The 21,365-nt window shown below is 38.1% G+C and overlaps 1 long non-coding RNA gene across 4 annotated transcripts in view; it reads left to right on the forward strand.

The window, feature by feature from the left end:
- LOC122688123 overlaps positions 1-19,834 on the forward strand; it is a 31,822-nt gene extending 11,988 nt beyond the window's left edge. Inside the window, exons 3-5 of one of the 4 annotated variants that reach the window (XR_006339341.1) lie at positions 10,434-10,598; positions 17,304-17,414; positions 19,327-19,834. This is a non-coding gene — a long non-coding RNA (uncharacterized LOC122688123). Of the gene's footprint in view, positions 1-10,433; positions 10,599-11,736; positions 12,401-17,303; positions 17,415-19,326 lie in introns of those variants that run through there. The other 3 variants (XR_006339342.1, XR_006339343.1, XR_006339344.1) reach the window with 3 other exon arrangements.
- Positions 19,835-21,365: the final 1,531 nt, after the last annotated feature.

Consider the following 21,365-nt stretch of genomic DNA (forward strand, 5'->3'; position numbering starts at 1 on the left):
AGATCCACTGATAGACATTTATTGGTCTAAACTGATCAACATTATCTGATCCACTTAATCATAGTGATTTGAATCAAAATTTTAAGCATATGACATAAATCATCTCGTCAGCATTCAATCCAGAATTTTAATTTTAAAGCTGAGAGAGAAACAATACTCCTGAGTGTAGCCAATAAAGATGTAATACTGGCAAATGTTAGTACCCACCATTTGAGAGGGGCCACCCACACATGAAAATTATCATTTTTGACTTTGTTCAACTGCTAGGTTAAATCAACCTTGAAGTTTTATCATTTAATATAGTTTATGCTGGATATTACATCACTGACAAAGTAAAACCTAAAATGAATGATCTGACTTATAAGGCTGCAAACACTTGCATTGGTATGATCATAAGAAAATAAGGGCTTATAAATCAAAATAGAGGAATATTACTTACAAAGTGGCACCAGAGTTTCTCTTAATCACTGCATTAGAAAATAACTTGATAAAATTAACTAATCCCCATATTCTTTTTTGTTATATTTGCATGAGACTTTATTTCACATTTTTACTCAATAAAATATAGTTTACATATATTAGTTTCAGGTATAAAACATAGATAGCATCTTGATATTTTTATACACTACACAAAGTACAAAATTATTATAAAATATTGTGTATATCCCCTGTGCTGCATATTACATCCCTGTGACTTATTTATTTATAGACTGGTAGTTCATATCTCTCAACCCCCTACTCTTAACCTGTGTCTTTGTGTTGGCTCTTGCAAAGTTTTCTTACAGGAGAACTAAAAGACTTTGTTAACTATAAAGGAAGGCATTTAAAACTCTTGAGATAATCTGAGATAGAGATAACAAAAAGAAACAGAACCTTAAAAAAAAAACAGATGCTGGCAAAACAGAAGAAAGCTGTGAGCTATGCAACTGACCCCTTACTATAAACAGTCTCCCCGAAATATATGCAGTCAAGTCGCCTAACTGGATGAATACTTGGTGTCAGAGGTTTATTTTTATAAATGAGCTCTACTCCAGGGCTGAGATGGTACAGAAACTAAGCTCTACATGGAGAAGCCAAAGCACAGCAGGCAGGCAGGCCAGAACAAAACCACAGCTCAGCCCAGAGAACCAGCAAGCAGCTGGGTGAGCGCTCCAGACAGAGGAAGGTATAAAGAAATGCGGAAGGAGAGACGATTAAAACTAAATTAAAACTACACTTCAAGAAAAACTCCAGATTACTTTGAAAGGTACATGAGGAGCATAATTTTACTTTCTCCGCATTTTTCATTACCCAAATCAACATATAAGAGCAAAAACATTTCTCTTCTCCCACAGAAGAGTATTCAAAATGGCAGCAATGGTTTATAAAGTCAAACACATCTGCTGCGTGTACTCTCCAGTAAGAAGCAGTGGTCGAAAATGGTGCTATATATGAGCCAGGACAGGAGTCAGGATTTTTAAATCTTATGGCAGATTTGCCATTAGCAAGCAGAGGGATGCTTGCTAGGCCTTACATGTAAGAGGACAGTATAAGAATGTCTTTGATTCTATGAATCTATGAAAAGCTGTAATAACTTGGATATGTGACTTCTTTAATATTTATTTCAAGCCTATACTCTGTGCCAGTTACTCTGCTAACCTGTACTATACTATAAACCTCTTTATATATGGTATTATAATTTTAAAATTCCTTTTCCTGTTTACCTGGTATTTTTCTTTTATAAAAATTGTGCAAGGGGATGACCAATTAAAAGTATGCCCATTTCCCTGAGAAAAAAATGAGCTAGATAAGAGGAAGGGATTTGTCCAATGTTGGATAACCAATGGCTGAACTACAACTAGAATTCAAGACTTTTTATTCTAATTTAGGATAATGATGCAAGGTTATGCTCAAAATCCTTCAATCTAGGCTTCACCAGAATGTGAACTGAGAAGTTCCAAATGTACAAGCTAACACTTGATGCAAGGTTATGCTCAAAATCCTTCAATCTAGGCTTCAGCAGAATGTGAGCTGAGAACTTCTGGAGATACAAGCTAGGTTTAGAAAAGGCAGAGGAACCAGAAGTCAAATTGCCAACATTCTTTGGATCACAGAGAAAGCAAGGGAATTTCAGAGGCAAAAAAAAAAAAATCTGCTTTACTGACTATGCTAAAGCCTTTGACTGTGTGGATCACAACAAACTGTGGAAAATTCTGAAAGAGATAGGAATACCAGACCACCTGACCTGCCTCTTGAGAAACCTGTATGCAGGTCAAGAAGAAAAATTTAGCACCACACATGGAACAACAGACTGGTTCAAAGTTGGTAAGGGAGTACAACGAGACTGTCTGTTGTCACCCTGCTTATTTAATTTATATTCAGAGTATATCATGAGAAATGACAGGCTGGATAAATCACAAGCTGGAATCAAGACTGCCAGGAGAAATATCAACCTCAGATATGCAGATGATACCACTTTAATGCCAGAAAGTGAAGAAGACACAAAGAGCCTCTTGATGACGATGAAAGAGGAGACTGAAAAGACTGGCTTGAAACCCAGCATTCAAAAAACTAAGATCATGGCATCCAGTCCCATCACTTCATGACAAATAGAAGGGGAAAAAGTGAAAGCACTGACACATTATTTTCTTGATTCCCAGACTTCATTTTCTTTCACTATGGACAGTGACTGCAGCCATGAAATTAAAAGATGTGTGCTCTTTGGAAGGAAAGCTATGACAAACCTAGACAGTGTATTAAAAAGCAGAGATATCACTTTGCCAACAAAGGTCCATATAGTCAAAAGCTATGGTTTTTCCAGCAATCATGTACCAATGTGAAGCTGGACCATACGGACGGCTGAGCATGAAAGAATTGATGCTTTCAAATTGTGGTGCTGGATAAGACTTTTGAGAGTCCCTTGAATTGTTAATTTGGAAAACTCAGCAGTGGCCACAGGGCTGTAAAAGGTCAGTTTTCATCCCAATCCCAAAGAAAGGCAATCCCAAAGAATGCTCAAACTACTGCGCAGTTGCACTTATCTCACACGCTAGCAAAGTAATGCTCAAAATTCTCCAAGTCAGGCTTCAGCAATACATGAACCGTGAACTTCCAGAGGTTCAAGCTGGATTTAGAAAAGGCAGAGGAACAAGAGATCAAATTGCCAACATCCGCTGGATCATCGAAAAATCAAAAGAGTTCCAGAAAAACATCTATTTCTGCTTTATTGACTATGCCAAAGCCTTTGACTGTGTGGACCACAATAAACTGCGGAAAATTCTGAAAGAGATGGGAATACCAGATCACCTTACCTGCCTCCTGAGAAACCTATATGCAGGTCAGGAAGCAACAATTAGAACTGGACGTGGAACAACACATTGGTTCCAAGTAGGAAAAGGAGTATGTCAAGGCTGTACATCGTCACCCTGCTTATTTAACTGATATGCAGAGTACATCATGAGAAATGCTGGGCTGGAAGAAGCACAAACTGGAATCAAGATTTCTGGGAGAAATATCAATAACCTTAGATATGCAGATGACACCACCCTTATGGCAGAAAGTGAGGAGGAACTAAAATGCCTCTTGATAAAAGTGAAGGAGGAGAGTGAAAAAGTTGGCTTAAAGCTCAACATTCAGAAAACTAAGATCGTGTCATCTGGTCCCATAACTTCATGGGAAATAGATGGGGAAACATTGGAAACAGTGGCTGACTTTATTTTGGGGAGCTCCAAAATCACTGCAGATGGTGACTGCAGCCATGAAATTAAAAGACAGTTACTCCTTGGAAGGAAAGTTATGACCAACCTAGATAGCATATTAAAAAGCAGAGACATTACTCTGCCAACAAAGGTCAGTCTAGTCAAGGCTATGGTTTTTCCAGTGGTCATGTATGGATGTGAGAGTTGGACTGTGAAGAAAACTGAGCACTGAAAAATTGATGCTTTTGAACTGTGGTGTGGGAGAAGACTCTTGAGAGTCCCTTGGCCTGCAAGGAGATCCAACCAGTCCATCCTAAAGGAGATCAGTCCTGGGTATTCATTGGAAACACTGATGTTGAAGCTGAAACTCCAATACTCTGGCCACCTCATGCAAAGAGTTGACTCATCGGAAAAGACCCTGATGCTGGGAGGGATTGGGGGCAGGAGGAAAAGTGGATGACAGAGGATAAGATGGCTGGATGGCATCACCAACTCGATGGACATGCGTTTTAGTAAACTCAGGAGTTGGTGATGGACAGGGAGGCCTGGCGTGCTGCAATTCATGGGGTCGCAAAGAGTCGGACATGACTGAGCGACTGAACTGAATTGTTAGGAGATCAAACCAGTCAATCCTCAAGGAAATCAACCCTGATTATTCATTCAAAGGATTGATGCTGAAGCTAATGCTCCAATACTTTTGGCCCACTGACGTGAAGAGCCAACTCACTGGAAAGACCCCAATGCTGGGAAAGAAAAGAAGGGGAAGGGGCTGGCAGAGGATGAGATGGTTAGATAGCATCAAGGACTCAATGGACATGAACTTGAGATATTAATTTGAGCCAACTCTGCGAAACAGCAGTAAAGAGAAGAGCCTGGTATGCTGCAGTCCACAGGGTCACAAAGAGTCAGATACAACTTAGCGACTGAACAACAAGGATGTTGGGACCAAAAAAAAAAGTACAGCAAAGTGCTTTTTACTGCCCCAGAAATAATAATGAGTGATGGGGCGGCAGAGAAAGCCTTTGATGCTGTGAACCAAATGAAGTTATCCTAAAGAAGCAAAAGATGCTTAAGAGGAAAATAATTTTGTTTAAACAGACAAGTTTGCAACACATAAATGCCAGCATTTTTATAAAGGAATAATACCTCACAGCTGACTGAAGTAAACCACAGCCATAAATTACAGTACCTGAATTTCAGTGAGGTTTTAAAAATACATCACCAACCATACATTAATCCCCAAGGTTAACAAGCACTGTCTGCAATAGAGAATAGCTAGTTCAGAGACAACTGACTCAGAGAAAGGAAGGGTTTCAACCCTGAGCACAGCGACAAGCGAGGTACCGTGAGAATCAATATGGAAACCACGGTGGCTCATTTTTTATTTCTAAAGCTGGAGAGGAGGCAAGGAGTAAGAGTGCTAAAGCTTGCAAATGCTGGGAAAGAAAATCCTGAAGACAGGATAAGTTAGGAGAATATAACTGAATTCATAAAACTTTGACAGAATCAGAGTCCAGGGAAATGATTTACTGACTAATGTAACTCAGCTTGAGTAAATAAATATGAAATAATAAGTGACAAATATAGCAAAATGAGCAAAACACAGCAATAATGAGTAGAATCTGTATCCTCCTGAGGTTTTCAACTATCCAAAAATGGAGCATTATACTAAATAATTCGGGCAATGGATCACTGCCCAAGAGGAGCAGCTTTGATGCATCGATCTTGAATCCTTGCGATGCAGCATAAATAGGTCATGGTTCTGTAACTCTGTTGCATATTCCACAAGTGCCTTATTGTATTTTTGCCAGATATTAGTTTTTACCTCCTCTCACCTTTCACATGTGGATTATTTTTTATTTTATAAAAACCACAGGTATTTACAACCTAAGGCAATTAGAAATTGCAAGGTCCATTAGCTTTGTTTTATAAGGGGAAAAGATTGAGGCTCTACATCAATTTTCTGTAAATTTAGAATATGGCTTGTATAGTCACTTTCATCCTACCAGTCTCAAACTTCCAAGAGTACATGAATCTCAACTACGTGTCTGTAAAGGACAGTAACTCGCCCTGTAAAGCAGTAACAAGGGTATCTTCCACAATACGGACGTCTTATCCCCGTTAGTACCTGGATACTTAAATCCATCCTAAATTCTATGATATAAATGCTGTGTCCACACTCTTAACTATAATGAACATTATTTTTGCACTTGCATTTGGTGACTGAAATTAACATTTCAACAGGATTAGAAATGACAGATTTAATGGCTTCCCCCAAGATTTCACTAGTTGCTGTAATTCCAAAATTCCTTACAATTTATTATGGCACTCTACAGCTATGGTAGAACTAATCCCATCTTGGTCCCAAAGCTGCTGCTGCTAAATAAAAAGAAAATCTCATTTTCTGCCTATCATTAAGGAAGAAGACAGCAATCCGTGGAAGTGATTTGAGAAGAAGACCCCAAAGGCAGCGAGAGAACGGAAGCTGTGCTGTGGCCCCTGCGGCAGCAGCACCTCCTGGGAGACACTGGGGGGAAGGGTGATGGGCGTGCAAGCTCCTGGAAGAACTTCAGAGAAGACTCGGTGGGAAGACAAGATGGGAGATTTCTGAAAACACAGGAAAGAGTTAGCTTAAGTCAGACTCAGCTGCTAAGGAAGCCTTCCCTCCACTTACACGTCTTTCCTTCCAATTCTACTGAAATTCCATCAAATGGTCTTATATCTAACCCTAAATAAAACAAATGGGACCTAATTAAAAGCTTTTGCACAGCAAAGGAAATGATAAACAACAAAAAGGCAACTCACAGAATGGGAGAAACAGCTGAAAATGATGCACTGACAAGGGATTACCTGCCAAAATTTACACACTGTTCATGCAGCTCAATATGAAAAAGTCAAAACACGATTAAAAAATGGACAGAATCTTCAAATAGACATTTCTCCGAAGAGGACACACAGATGGCCAAGAAGTATGTGAAAAGATGCTCAACACTGCTAATTATTAGACAAATGCAAATCAAAACTAAAATGAGATACTACCAGACAAGTCAGAATGGTCATCATCAAGAAGTCTACCAACAATAAATACGCTGGAGAGGGTGCAGAGAAAAGGCAATCCTTCTACACTGTTTGTGGGAATGTAAACTACTACAGCCACTATGAAGAACAGTATGGAGGTTCCTTAAAAAAAACTAAAAATAGAGCCACCTTATGATCCAGCAATCCCACTCCTGGGCATGTATCTGGGAAAAACCATGATGGGAAAGGATTCAGGAATCCCAAAATTCACTGCAGCACTGTTTGCAATAGCCAATGCATAGAAGAAACGTAAATGTCCATCAACAGAAGAATGAATAAAGGAGATGTGGTACATGTACATACAATGGAATATTACTCAGCTGTTAAAAAGAATGAAATGATGCCATTTGCAGCAACTAGACAGACCTGGAGATTATCACACTGAGAAATTCACACAGAGAAAGACAAATAGCATATGATATCACTTACATGTGGAACCTAAAAATTAACACAAATGAACTTATTTACAAAACAGACTCACAGATTTAGAAAACAAATATACGGTTACCAAAGGGGAAAGGTCGGAGGAAGGGATAGATTGAAGTTTGGGATAGACCTATACACACTATTGAATTTAAGACAGATAACCAACAAGGACCTACTATATAGCACAGGGATCTCTGCTCAATATTCTGTAATAACCAAAATGGGAAAAGAATTTGAAAAGGAATAGATACATATCTATGTATAACTAAACCATTTTGCTGTACACTTCACAGTAATACAAAATTGTTGATCTCCAATATAAAATAAAAAATAAATTTTAAAAAACAAAATAAATACAGGACTATTAGTGAACTGAACTGGACAAAGCTCATGCCCACCGAGAGGACAGCCACAGCTTAGCTCATATGGGAACAGGGACTCCTCATGGCCAAAATTTAGCATTTTTAAAAAGAAAAGCTGCAAATAAGAATTGTTATATAAAAAATTAATTTTAAAGATGCAAACAATGAGTTCAGTTTTATTTTTAAAATACTATGTTGACCAAACAAAATATATCTACAAGCCAATTGTTGCAAACAGACTATGAATAGTGAAGTTGTATCTTGGTACAAATTCTAGCTTCTAATATAAAAATACATTTATTCCAGGCCAGAATATGTGAAGAAAATCTGTTTCCTTTTTTAATAAATCATGATGAGCAGCCTTATACCCTGTAGGGTTTTGTAGGCTACACAGTTGTCCAGAATTATTATAAAATGAAACCAAGATGAATTTTTGTGTGATTCATCATTGGAATTTGTTCAAAGAGTGGCCTGACACCTATAATCATCCCATCACCTGACACCTAACTTGAATTATTTCCACAAAAAATTTTGGAAAATTAAATTTAGATTTTTAAGTAAAGTTAGCAGTTTACTAAAAGCAACCATAAAATATCTTAAGGACATCCAATCTCAAAACAAAATATTGGCCATTACAAACTGTCAAATAAAATGACATCATGTGAGAAACCTATGATGCAGTTATTCTATTTTTGATATTAGCTCTCATAAGCTAACGGGAAAGGAGAGGAAAAGGATTTAAGTTAATGATATTACCAGTCAAAAAGCATGAACCTTGAGTGAAAAAAATTTCTGTGGCTAGAATATAAAGCACATATAGATTAGATTTTATTTTAGATTTTAGTTGAAATGACATTTCTGGATCCAAAACTTGTTTTATTAATCAATGAATGAATTAGAATCAACTCTGTGAGAACTAGTTTTTAATTTGTTTAAAAAAAAATTTAAAAACAGGGACTGAATTGTTTTTACTCTCTTTATCTACTTCTTACATGCCCAGTAAGTCAAAGAGAAGTATGTAGGTATAGAATTGCTATTCTTTTTAGTTCTTGGAACTACTCTTTAAAAAGAACATAAAAGTCAAGTTTAAAGAGTGAGAGAAATAAAGAATGACAATAAGTTGTATCTATTACCCCTGAAATTGGTATCATTATATTATGTATTGAGCTTCCCTGGTGGCTCAGTGGTAAAGAATGTGCCTTCAATGCAGGAGACCTGGGTTCGATCCCTGAGTCAGGAAGATCTCTGGAGAAGGAACTGGCAACCCACTCCAGTAATCTTGCCTGGGAAATCACACAGACAGAGGACTCTGGTGGACTGAAGTCCATGGGGTTGCAAAGAATCAGACACGACTGAGCAACCTGATACTATAGGCTTAGAGACCAAATAAAGTTAATTTGGAAAAAGAAAAATCAGTTTTAGAGATAAACAGTACAATGAAAATACACAATTTTACTTGTAATATAATCAATTTTAAGCTACTGATAATTCTTACTTAATTTCTCATACAAACAGGTAGGAAATAAGGAAGAAACTGCTAGATTGCCTCCAATATTTATTTTCTCCTTTTCATAAAAAATAAAAAGTCCTACTTTAATCTGAGTGTATCATTGCTTAGAATAAAGGTTTATTTTCTCAAATTAACCTTGAATCCAGGTGTGGCCATATGGCAAATTTCTGGTCAATGGAATGTGAGCTTCAGTGATCTGTGAAACTTCTGAGCCTCAACGATGAAATTAAGTGCACTCTCCTCTCTCCCTTTTTACCGTCTCACTAGCTAGAGTGCAGACAAGGAGATGGGCCCTGGACTACGTAATACAAGGCAATTCCCCAGCGATGCTGAAGAAATGATGTAGAATGACCTGGGTCCCTGACACAATGCGCTACCCACATCACCCACCCCGGCCTAGTGATGGCCAGACCACACATGAAAGTAGTCAATCTAGGTCTGTGTTACAGTACTTGAATACTCTAACAAATATAACATTTGTTACAAGAAGATTCAGAAAGTGAAAGTTGCTCAGTCGTGTCCGACCTTTTCCTACCCCATGGACTATACAGTCCATGGAATTCTTTAGGCCAGAATACTGGAGTGGGTAGCCTTTCCCTTCTCCAGGGGATCTTCCCAACCCAGAGTTTGAACCCAGGTCTCCCACATTGCAGGCTAATTCTTTACCAGCTGAGCCATCAGGGAAGCCCAAGAATACCTGAGTGGGTCATCTATCCTTTCTTCCACGGATCTTCCCGAACCAGGAATCAAACTGGGGTCTCCTCATTGCAGGCAGATTCTTTACCAACTGAGCTACCAGGGAAGCCTTGAGAAGATTCAAAATTGTGAGCAATTAAATCATTTAGAAGACAGTTGCACCAACACAGAAACAGCAAATAAGGAAAATCAGTGTCCTTACTATGTCTGAGGAAATTATCTGTATCCTTGGAAGGCAGGCCATGTGACCCTGAGTTTGTAGAAATTATGGGAAGAAAGCCACAAAAGTGGTATGTGTTGGCTGTTTCTTGTTACTTGCAGCAAAGTTGAATACGAGCTACTAAAGGCGATGTTAGCACGTTTCTATGCTGAAATTGAAAGGAATTTGGCTCCTTTTCTGGACAGATTTTCATCGCCCAATGTCTGAAATTTAAGGTGACTAAGAATCTGGTAAACTGGGGCCTTGTGGAATTGATCAAACCAACTGAAATAATTTTAGGATGTGAATCTCAAAAGGTAATTTTAGTGAGAGAGAACCTTATGGTCCAAAAGCTCTCTCCCTAAAGACCAGACAATGTGAGCCACTTGAGCAGCTAAAAAGCAGATTAAAATTACAGCCTTATCCCCTTGGCTTATTTTCAAGTGGCAGATTCTCTACAAGGATACACTTTAAATTCACTATAGATGTGACTTGTGCAGATTAACAGACAATGAGGAACCCTCCAGATGGCAATATCTGGGATCACAGAGAACAAAGGACAAAAAGATTCTTCCAGAGAGCAAACCAGGAGATGGCCTAAACAAGGAATTTACTCATCTACCAGTCTAGAACGCTTCTCTTCCTGTCCGGTAAGTTGCACATTATATTTTATACTGACCATTGACTTCTGATAATTCCCATTAAGGTCTTATTCAAATAGTAGTTTGCAATATGTCCATTCCATCATTATTGTGTATACATGTGTTGGGAGACAAGTAACTTATTTAAATCAGAGGTGATACACATGGAGGAGGATACCTTAAATACCTAAGACTCCGAGTTGAAGATAATCCTGGTACAGAAATTTAGATTGTCTTTCTTGGGAAGGAGTGCCTGTATTCTATACAGGGCAAGGAGAGAATGTGTTGGTATTTATGTGACCAGAACTATATACATGGTAAAGACTATTTGTTTCCTAGTACCCATTCTTCCCTATATAAGAGTAAATAGATATTGAGATTAATAGACTTTTAGCTGGCCTGGAGTTGCCAGAATATAGACTATATTCTTCAAATGTTTCAATATTCCCAGAGTCCATATAACATAAAGCCTTGGCCAATGATGTATGAGAAAAAAGTAATACGAACTCTTCAAAAAGTTAAACATTAAATTACCAAATGGCCCAGAAATTCCACTCCAATGTATGTATCTCAGAGAACTGAAAACATGTCCAAAGACTTGTATGTGTTCGCTCATAACAACATTATTTGTAACAGCCAAAGGTGAAATCAATCCAAATGTCCGTCAACTGTTCAATGGATAAAGACATCCATATGATGGAATAGCATTCTTTAAAAGCATAATTACAATTTAAAAGTATAAGATACATACATATGAAAACACATTAAAAACATTCTGCTAAGAAGGAAATTACAAAAGGCCACACATCGTATGACTCCATTTATAGGAAATGTCCAGAATAGACAAATCCACAGAAAAGAAAGCAAGCAGATGGTTGCCAGAGGATGGAGAAGTGGGGATTGGAAGGTAGGGGTTTCTTTTTGGAGTAACAGAAAATTTTTAGAATTAGATATTGGTGATTATTGTACAACTCTTAAAAAAAAAAAAAAAAAACACCGAGTTATACACTCTAAATTTTTTAGGTGTGAATTTTGCATTTTGCAAATTTTATCTCATAAAAAAAAAAAAAAAAAGTAATACAAGCAACTTGCAGGTCTTATAAAGGAGACATGCTCTCTCTCTTTCTTTCAACTCCCTGGCTGGAAGGCAGATGTGCTGGTAGGGACTGTCTTGGATACACAGAGGAAGACAACTCACGAGGTGGAGAGAGACAGACGCTTTATGTCTGATACTGCAGCATTAACTAAGCAACCCTGGACAGCATTGTCCCAGTCAGTCAGGTGGAAGGTAATTAAAATTCAATTTAATTTAAACCTTTGTTATTTAGGGTCTCGGCTACAGCAGCCAAATCTTTATTGTAAGTCAAGAATTAAAAAGAAAATTACATAACTCAGAATTGCTGGTAAATTATTGTTATTACCTTTTAACTTCTGTCCTGTCATCCACTTAGAGACTGAGATTCTAAGCAGAAAGCATGTTGAGAGATACAGGGTGGTGTGTCTGGGTGCATAAATGTTGTCCCTAAACAATTCTAAAATTAATTCTTCCTCTGATACATGCTCCCCTTTTGCCTACTTAATCCCCTCAACCAAATGTTCACAGGTAAACAGAAAATAATAAAATCATCTTTATGCCTAACATATCACAAGGGCTCAATAAACTGTAGATTTTTAGACACAACACTCACAGTTGAGGTATTGTTGGAGATTTTGATTTTTTTTTTCTTTTTATATGCAAGTTTTTCTCCAGGAAAACCATCACTTTTGTCTTCTGCTTTTTAAAATGCACTCTAGGTATGAAATTGATTGCTGACTATACAAAGAAAAAATTTCTTTTTGATTAATGTTCAATACTACCAATTAAAAAACAAATGAGAGCAGTCAGCAGCTATGATTGGCTATGTCTAACTATAACTCAATGAACAAGTAGAAAAAATGAGAAATACTTGTGATAAGCTATTTTTTAAAAGCAATGCAAACTAGTCATTTGTATACACTCTCTGGGGATAACAGTGCTCTTGAAAAGTTGCTGTTCACGCCCATGAGATGCAGAAACCAAATTCTAATCTTCAAAAACCTGTGTCATTTAGCCTGATGCATGGTGCCAAGTCACAGCTGGCAGCCGGGAAGAAAGACTGCTAAATTACTGTACTGTCTGACACCTTTAAACGAACCTTAAATGAACAATTCATCTTTGAGCTCAATATGCTATAGGCATATTACTAAATGAAACCTAGAGAAATACTCTTTTATCAAAAATTTCCCTAATCCATAAGATCCCAGATAATTAAAAAAAACTTCAAGTACATATGAATATAACGTATAAGCTCAACATTATATGAAGCACCAATTATTCATACTAAATATCATCTACTCTAGTTTACTACAATTTTGTTAAATCAATTTATGTATCTGAAAGCTCTGACATCTATTATTTTGCATAAATATCATAAACTGCAATGGCTGTCATACTGAGTAAAAGAGACTAGTGGAGTATAGCCAGAAAACAAATTCCGGTGGTCTCCCCATTTCCTCACACCACACAATGAAAACTGGGGCCATAAACGCGCTTCCTGTCACCATGGTCACAGAACACAGCATCAGTTCAGTAACCGGAACGTTCGATTCCATCTGATAGCTAATAAGTTGTCATTTCACTTAGGCATGTAGCTCGTTCATGAAGCAGAAAAGCAGGGCACATTCAATTGATTTCTCCTTCTCACTCTTTTCTCAATTTTTACTAATGATGGTTCCGATGCTTCAGGAGGAAGGAGTGGGAGGAAACAGGGTGAAGCAGGAAAAACGGTGGACATTTCTTACTTGACTTTTCTGGATGTCCTAGTGATCTATGCTGATGCTGTCTAGCCCCAGGGTCTTCAAAGTGGTTGCTCACCTCAGGGGAGGTCACTCATCTAAAGGTTTCTTGATCCCTGCATCTCTACTCCAAGTGGCCACACACACATGCTTTCTCAGATCCTGGATACCTGATGGTACTCCTAACATTTTTCTGCTTGGCTCTTTTGCTTCACAAGGCTACTCTCTTACACAGGATGTAAGAAGGTTCTATTCCACGTATTTCACATATATGGCCCTGGTGCCATGTGCATAAGAGCAAAAGCATCCTTGACTTGCTCTGACAAGCTCTATGTTAACAGAAATCTCTTCCCCCCGCCATCAGAACCACTACCCAATCACATTTCCTCACCTTTTAGATTGCTAAAGCATGAGTCAAACATCAATTTATTGTGTCCTCCAAGCTCAGGGCATGGGTGTCAGACTTCCTGAGTGTCCCCATTGAGTCCCCATGCCCTGAGCTTGAGCTAAAAGGGTCTGATACTCAGCACACTGCCATGCTAAGTCGCTTCAGCTGTGTCTGACTCTTTGCGACCCCATGGACCATAGCCCACCCGGCTCCTCGGTCCATGGGATTCCCCCAGCAAGAATACTGGAGTAGGTTGCCATTTCCTTCTCCAGGGATCCTCCCGACCCAGGGATTGAACCCGCATCTCTTATGTCTCCTGCCTTGGCAGGCAGGTTCTTTACCACTAGCACCGCCTGGGAAGCCCCAGTACACTGTCAGAGCTCTTTAAAGCCTTCTTCAAACTCCTTTTCCTTCCTCCAAATCGATTTTTAAAAAGCCATGAGTCAGCGATCAGCTGTGATAGCAAAGACAATTAGGAAACCTCCTTTCAGAGTTCTGCAGGGGGTCCTGCACCTCACTTTACAATGCGGTAGCTATGCCCAGAGACCTCCGCTGAAACAACAGCTGAAAAAGCTCCAGTTCAACTTTCTTTCACATAAATAGTTGTCCCTCTCTTTTTCACTGCTGTTATTTTTTAACCCCGTCAACCCAAATTTTTGGTTTTATTGGTTTATTGGTTTGTTTTATTGGTTCGACTTTGGATACTGGAAACAGGAACCTATATGGATAGTTGGAAAGCAGGACAGTATTGAGAAGTGAACACACATCACTGGGTGAGCCTTCACTCCACTGTTGTTCTTTATGGAAAATATACTGTATTAGTCTTCTTGGGCTGACATGACAAAGTACCACCCACTCAGGTGGCTTAAATAACAGACATGTATTTTCTCCCAGTTCTGGAGTCTAGAGGTCTGAGGTCAACGTGTTGGGAGGGTTGGTTTCTCCTAACACCGCTCTCCTTGGCTTGGAGCTGGCCATCTTCTCCCTGTATCTTCAGTAGTTGTTCCTCCATCCCTATCTGTGTCCAAATTTCCTCTTCCTGTGGTCAGGTTGGATTAAAGTCCACCATAATGACTTCAATCAATCACCTCCTTAAAGTCCCTATTTCTAAATAGAGCTCTATTTTAAGGTACTAAGGGTTCAGACTGCAACATATGGGTTTTTAGGGGATACAACTCAGCTCATAATAAACAGCAAAATAGCAGTCATTTTAGTGAGATTTACTAGACTCTTGAGATCATAACTTTTTAAACTTATCACCAATAATACTCTTGAACCAAATGTACTACTATTCTGTACGTTTTTTCCTTTGCATAAACTGTTGTATTACGTCCTTTGTTTTCTTTACAAACTAAAGAGCTCACTTTTCTAACCTTTACTTTCTGTACCAACTCAGAATCAGCCATCTCAATTTTCTCATAATCTTATTTAATTTATTAAGCATACAGCTTCTAAGCATATAAGCCCATCTCCCACCTCCTCCACAAAAAAAGAAAAAAAAAAAAAGAGAAACACTTAAAATGTTGGCTTAAACGTGTGCCGTGCTCAGTCATGTCTGACTCTCTGTGACCCCACGGTCTGTAGCCATGTAGACAGGCTCCTCTGTCCATGGAATTCTCCAGGCAAGAATACTGGAGTGGGTTGCCATGTCCTCCTCCAGGGGATCTTCCCAACCCAGGGATCAAATCCACATCTCCTGCATCTCCACATATTTGGCTTTGATTAATATCAATAAGCCTTGGTTTCTTCCAAAATGAAATGAGTATAAATAATGGTTCATCTTATAAATTTGTTGTGAGATTTAAAAGAAGGTGCTATATATTGAAAATATTTAGCATCACAGCCAACAGGTAAAAGAGACTGTTCTATAAACACTACTTATGTTTATTATTAATATCACACACAATTTTGACCATAAACATCGATAATATCTGTACTTTAAATTGCTGTATAGTATAAAATGTTTCAAATTAATCTAAAATACAAGCCGTGCAAAAACTACACAATAAAAAAGTACTTCAGACTTGACACCTTAGATGATTACTTCCTTTAATAGGCATATTTACTGCCCTCTGGTGGCCACTGCCCTAACATAGCCATTACTAAAGGAAGTGTGCACAAAAATTCTAAATCACAGTCTTTTACAAATTATCAATCTCTATTAATAATGAAGGGAATCATTAGATATAAGTGATTATACCATTCCATTTGATTCTGAGAAATTAAATATCTCTGCCTTATAAAACCACAGTCTTTACAATTTTGTATGCTTATAAGATTCATTTGGAGAACTTCTTGAGTTAGGAGACTTTCACAAGACTATAATTTTGCTATCATTTGAAACACTTTACCAACTGAATTCTGAAAAAGCACTGAATTTGATCAGTTATTTTATAAGGATTGTTTTCTTAAATATCTGTCCAAAGTTACATGGTTGCTCTTAAGGATTCATATGATAACCCTGCTTTATACCATCTCTTCTCAAGTGTGTGTATAGCTTAGATACATCCCCATAGTCATTTTTAATGCTTCCATAGTATTTTCATATGAGTTTAAATATCCTAAACTTGAAGAGGTTAAAAACGTTAACACATGACTGTTTTCTAGTCAGTGGAAATCGAATCTTGATAATTTTAGCAAGAAAAATTAGAGTAATGTGCAGAACATTGGATTCAAGAATGAATGCTTTTTAAACCAATTACAGAAAGCATCGATGACTGAAGCTGAATATTAGGAAGAATGTGATACATCCCAGGGAAATTCAGTTAGTCCAAAGAAATCTCTATCTCAACCTCTTTTTATTATAATAACCAATTTAAAAGATAAATGTAAAGCTGATAAGTTTACGTTTTTACACATAAAACCTAAAATAATTTTTAAATAATCACAAAATTAATTCAAATTAAGAAAATTAATTTCACAGCAGTCACTAAATTGCTGATTATAATTTAAATATGATACTGTTTGGGGACAGGCTCTTTGAAAGGCAGCTGGTCTACTCCACTGTGAGCTACATAAGGACTCAACTCTCCCACGTCTTCTACCCTATTAAAACTCCCAGGAAATTTTGTTTCCTGTTGAAAATCTCTATTCCCCTTAAAACTTTGTTGACAGGTTCTATAATTTAACCATATTCAGAGTTTCTTTTCCTCTTCTCTGAACTATTTTCTGACCTCTAGTTTTCTGCATCAGTAAGAATGTGATCAGAACTGAATTCATTGAAAGGCTACCCCTGCATGTACCCATCTGTATGTCTATGCTGCAACACCATGTCTGGCTTCTTATTCAAATTACAAAATTGACAAGGCAAGTTAATTTATTATGCCTATGACCACTTGCTGACATATATTCTGCTTGCAGCAGTTTTAAAACACATCAACAATTTTTTGACAACTTATTCCATTAACAGGTGATATCTATAACCCCTCCCTCTGAATCTAGGTTGGCCTTATTGACCCATTATAATAGCATCAATAGAATACAGCAAAAGTGACACTATGTGACTTCCAAAGCTAGGTCATAAAAGATGCTGTTGCTTCCTCTTCGCCTGAGTTACCATATAAGAAGGTCCAATCTGATGCCACCATGCGGTCAGAAAGTCCAATCCACCAGAGAAACCATGGGTAAGTGCTCTGACTGAAAGATCGTGTTGCTACATTTACTCACATTAACTTCTGTGCATTAAATTTTACTTTGGCACCACAGAGCTTTGCCCTGTGTTCTTATGTTCTTCCCCTACTGATCAATGCATTTCCTGAGATTTTATCAAGAAAAATACTTGAAACCGAAAGGCAGTATTTCTAAAATTCCAACTTGGCTGACCATTCGTAGAAAAGTTCAGAGGTGTAAACAAAACACAACTCAGTATAAAAACTGACCAGGGGCCTTCAACACTCTCCAGATGGAAACTTGAAGAATCCAATCTTTTTTTTTTTTTTTTTTTCAAAAAAAAAAAGCTCTAATGAGATGGATGAAACTGGAGCCCATTATACAGAGTGAAGTAAGCCAGAAAGATAAACACCAATACAGTATACTAACGCATATATGTGGAATTTAAAAAGATGGTAATGATAACCCTATATGCAGGACAGAGAAAGAGACACAGATGTATAGAACAGACTTTTGGACTCTGTGGGAGAAGGCGAGGGTGGGATGATCTGAGAGAACAGCACTGAAACATGTATATTATCAAGGGTGAAACAGACCACCAGCCCAGGCTGGATGTATGAGACAAGTGCTCAGGGCTGGTGCACTGGGAAGACCCAGAAGGATAGGATGGGGAGGGAGGCGGGAGAGGGGATTGGGATGGGGAACACATGTAAATCCAGGGCTGATTCATGTCAATGTATGGCAAAAACCACTACAATATTGTAAAGTAATTAGCCTCCAACTAATAAAAATAAATGAAAAAAATTTAAAAATTTTTAAAAAATTAAAAAATAAAAGCTGATAGCTGATACTCAACTCTGTATTCTGTTTAATGATAAATTTATCTAGAAAGGATTAGAGACTGAAGGGATATTGTTGGTTTGATATTTTTTGACATGTATTAATACAGTCATTTGCACTTCTATGTGTTTAGCAACTCACCAAGGAAAGCTTATGGAAATTATTACACCTGAACAGCTGTTGACTGAATTTTTAAAAAAAGAAAAATAAAAAGAGGAAGCCACATCTTCCCATACCACTTAAAACGCAGTAGTTAAGAAAACACAGACTTCATTTTTAATAATTAATGAGCACTGAATGCCGGAATAAGCAAGTTGTTGCTACCCTCAAATTATGAGAAAAAAATATTTGAAACTTGGACCAGGATTTTTAAACTTCCAAAATTATGCTTATATGCACTCTTTCTTTAGGAGGTCAAAATTCCAAAAAGAATATAAAGTTATTCTTCTTGAAGATAAGTAGATGCTAGTCAGTTATAACTGAAAACACCTTTCCTCTGTTTGTCTAATCAACTCTTATTTTTTTCATTATACAAACATCCTACCAAATCTTTCTTTAAGGTACATTGTTTGTTTGTTGCATTCATAATTTTTCTGTGTCTGGAAACAATACATAGGCATCTGCAATAAATCTGTATCCTAAAAACGTTGCTTCTTTGGGACTGGTGCAAACAGTTTTCCAGTGATCCCAAGCATAGGTCTGAGACGCAGGCCTTGCCAATCAGAGTTATGTGGGGTGGAGGAAGTCAACACCTTTAGTCCTACATCAGTTCAGAGCAGGCAAGCGTGTAGGCTGGAACTTTCAGGCTCCTGTATGTGTGCATGTGTGTGTGGGTGAATTCAGTGCAGTCCCATGAATTCTTCATTCAGTTATCTGCTCACTATGAACACGATCACAAAAAACAAAAATTTCTAATACTTCGTTTTCTTTCATGAACAGAAATTAAGCATACAAACCAGCAAAATATGCAGGCATGTCAACTGTTATTTACTTATAAGGTATCACCTATGCGCTATACTGATACTGGGCTAAGTACTTTATTTCCTCTCTGATCTTTATTAATCTCCTTCCTTCTACTGCCTTTAGGTTTTGTTTGTTCTTTTTCAGCTAATAAGTACTTTGGATAAGGTACAATCACTCCTGAAAAACACGGATTTTTGCAGATGAGGAAAATGAGGCTTGCGGAGATTAAGGGACGGTCCTTGATTATGTAACAATGATCTTATGTAACAGAAAGGAGGATTTGAACCTGGTTCCTTCTTACTTCAGTGTCAGATTAAACTACAAAATAATTTTAATATTTAATAATCAACATAGCAAAATTCTTTCTCTCACAACCAACAAAAATGTTGTGGAAAATCTCAGAGTTAAGTTTTTATCGGTACTATATTTCAGTATGAACCAGTTTACTTGTATAAGTCTTCCTAGATCCATGAACTCCAATATAACTCTTTATAAAAATACAGCATCTTGTAGTTTCTCTGTCAGAGGTGAAAATGACAGGTGAAAATGTTTAACCAAGTTAAACAGAAGCAGAAGATATTAAGAGGTGGCAAGAATACACAGAAGAACTATACAAAAAAGATCTTCACGACCCAGATAATCACAATGGTGTGATCACTCACTTAGAGCCAGACATCCTGGAATGTGAAATCAAGTGGGCCTTAGGAAGCATCACTACGAACAAAGCTAGTGGAGGTGATGGAATTCCAGCTGAGCTACTTCAAATCCTGAAAGATGATGCTGTGAAAGTGCTGCACTCAATATGCCAGCAAATTTGGAAAACTGAGCAGTGGCCACAGGACTGGAAAAGGTCAGTTTTCATTCCAGTCCCTAAGAAAGGCAATCCCAAAGAATGCTCAAACTACCGCACAATTGCACTCATCTCACACGCTAGTAAAGTAATGCTCAAAATTCTCCAAGCCAGGCTTCAGCAATATGTGAACCGTGAACTTCCAGAGGTTCAAGCTGGTTTTAGAAAAGGCAGAGGAACCAGAGATCAAATTGCCAACATCCACTGGATCATCGAAAAAGCAAGAGTGGTCCAGAAAAACATCTATTTATGCTTTGTTGACTATGCCAAAGCCTTTGACTGTGTGGATCACAATAAACTGTGGAAAATTCTGAAGGAGATGGGAACACCAGATCACCTGCCTCTTGAGAAACCTGCATGCAGGTCAGGAAGCAACAGTTAGAAGTGAACATGGAACACACTGGTTCCAAATAGGAAAAGGAGTACGTCAAGGCTGTATATTGTCATCCTGCTTATTTAACTTATATGCAGAGTACATCATGAGAAATGCTGGGCTCGAGGAAGCACAAGCTGGAATCAAGATTGCCGGGAGAAATATCAATAACCTCAGATATGCAGATGACACCACCCTTATGGCAGAAAGTGAAGAGGAACTAAAAAGTCTCTTGATGAAAGTGAAAGAGGAAAGTGAAAAAGTGAAAAACCTCAACATTCAGAAAACTAAGATCATGGCATCCGGTCCTATCACTTCATGGGAAATAGATGGGGAGACAGTGGAAACAGTGTCAGACTATTTTTTTGGGCTCCAAGATCACTGCAGATGGTGACTGCAGCCATGAAATTAAAAGACGCTTACTCCTTGGAAGGAAAGTTATGACCAACCTAGACAGCATTAAAAAGCAGAGACGTTACTTTACCAACGAAGGTCCGTCTGGTCAAGGCTATGGTTTTTCCAGTGGTCATGTATGGATGTGAGAGTTGGACTGTAAAGAAAGCTGAGGGCCAAAAAATTGATGCTTTTAAACTACGGTGTTGGAGAAGACTCCTGAGAGTCCCTTGAACTACAAGGAGATCCAACCAGTCCATCCTAAAGGAGATCAGTCCTGGGTGTTCATTGGAAGGACTGATGCTGAAGCTGAAACTCCAGTACTTTGGCCACCTTATGCGAAGAGCTGACTCATTGGAAAAGACCCTGATGCTGGGAGGGATTGGGGGCAGGAGGAGAAGGAGATGACAGAGGATGAGATGGCTGGATGGCATCACCGACTCGATGGACATGGGTTTGAGTAAACTCCAGGAGTTGGCGATGGACAAGGAGGCCTGGCGTGCTGTGATTCATGGGGTCACAAAGAGTCGGACACGACTGAGCGAC

The sequence above is a fragment of the Cervus elaphus genome, chromosome 32, assembly GCF_910594005.1.
Source record: "Cervus elaphus chromosome 32, mCerEla1.1, whole genome shotgun sequence".
Lineage (NCBI taxonomy): Eukaryota > Metazoa > Chordata > Mammalia > Artiodactyla > Cervidae > Cervus > Cervus elaphus.